Source organism: Bactrocera latifrons, unplaced genomic scaffold (assembly GCF_001853355.1).
Source record: "Bactrocera latifrons isolate USDA-ARS-PBARC rearing strain unplaced genomic scaffold, ASM185335v1 scaffold_196, whole genome shotgun sequence".
Classification (NCBI taxonomy): domain Eukaryota; kingdom Metazoa; phylum Arthropoda; class Insecta; order Diptera; family Tephritidae; genus Bactrocera; species Bactrocera latifrons.
The window spans coordinates 6,395-8,296 of NW_017535474.1; positions in this window are offsets into that span (position 1 = coordinate 6,395).

Sequence of the window (1,902 nt, forward strand, 5' to 3'; positions counted from 1 at the left end):
GTTGACCTCGCCGCTTTATACTTTTCACAAAAGTTTCGCTTATAATACTACTTTTGCGCTAAATTTATAAATACATCCCAAATTCACTGCTTTTAGTAGGTTTATATGCCTTTCAATTCAATACTTTATCGCTGTGGCAGTTACTTGCTTAAACAAGTTTATAAAAAACTAATATTAATAATTACTTAAAACAACAAGAAACTCAAAAATTCGTTAAACTGTGTTTTTGTCACTGACTGATATTGCACATTATATTATATAAAGTACTTTTCTATATAAGTAAATAAAGTATTTTAGAATAACAATAATAATAAAAATAAATTATAGTATTTATAATAATAATAGTAATAATAATAATAAAATCGTACAGCTAAAAAATTGTGGAACTGCGGCTTAATATACATACATATGTTTGTATTAATAATACATAAACATAGTAAAATGGCTATTGAGCAGGGATTTCTTAGAATGTTCTCTCAAACGAAATTTTCTGAAATATGTATAAGAAATTTAATACTTTAAATAAATGCGAAATTTTGTGTGTAAACAATTTAATAATATTTTTTTAATTTTTCGTTAGCAATTTGTTGTGACGAATTTTTGTGTTTCAAAGGTCTTAATAAGATTTTATTTTTTTTATTAGCAATTTGTTGTTGCATTTGTAGAATTTTAAAAACACTATAAAACACAACTTTAACCAGCAATTTTATGTATTTAATTGTTTGCATGGTATGGATTTTGATTCGTGTTTTCGGTGAGTCACTTAATATCATTTGCATGCATTTTTCAAGAAACAAACAAAAAAAAAAATTTATTATGTGTGTATAGCCTTTTATGTGTTTGTATTTATATATTGACTGCTGTCTGCCTTTTTTTTTTTTGCTTAAACTTTTAATATATGTATATTCATAATTTCGCGTCTTTTACCAACTTTTTATATTTGCGCAGCACTTTGACAATGAGTATAATTGCTTTTTTATTTCATTTTGCTTAATTTTGGCCACATGTGTTTCAGAAAATACTTGTAATAGTACATATTTATGATTAATGTCTCTTTGTAAAAGTTAATATGGAACACTATTATATTAAAATTTTAATAGCGGCATTCACTACATTGAGTTGTGTACTGAAATTTTGGATTTTTTTTTGTGAGTGAGAGGGTGGAGAGTAAAAATTGGTTTAATTTTAAATTTAAGATTTATTTTTTCCAAAAATTAAAAAATGGCAAAGTGAAAAAAAAAATTTCTGACTTTAAAACCTGCGATCATGTAATTGTTATGCGAAAAAGTATACATTTTAGCTCCACTTTCTTTATCGCTTTTGCAATTTAGCATTCTCAACTTTCCTGCCATATCAAGCACTTATTTCAATGGACATACCTTCTCACTCGACACCGAATACCCGGCAAACATTTGTTGATTACTTTATGTATTATACTCGTATAAGTTTATGCCTCTATGTGTATGTGTGGTCAAATATTCGCTATGTGCCACCGACATTTCTACTCGTTTAATGCCGTTAGTTTTCAGCTAAGTTTAAGTTGTAATCATAGTTGTTGTTGTAGTCTAGTTTTCACACTCTAGTTTTTCATTGCCATAATTTGTTGTAGTAATACATAATGCATATTTGTATAAGCTAACGCTACATGTATGTATGTATTTATGTAAAAGTCATAAACGTATGTATAAAAAACATTTTCAGTTTGAGACTAATCTGCTTTTTCCTGCAATTCAGTTTGCGAAACTCCTTTTAGCTGCAATTTTATATTTTATACGACAGCTCAGTTACTCGGCAATTAGTAGTTTATATTTTTTGATATCTTTCATAATTATTTATGCGCTTCACCTATAATTTGTATATCAATACACAGTTTTTTGTCTGTATTGTAAATTTAATGCCTGT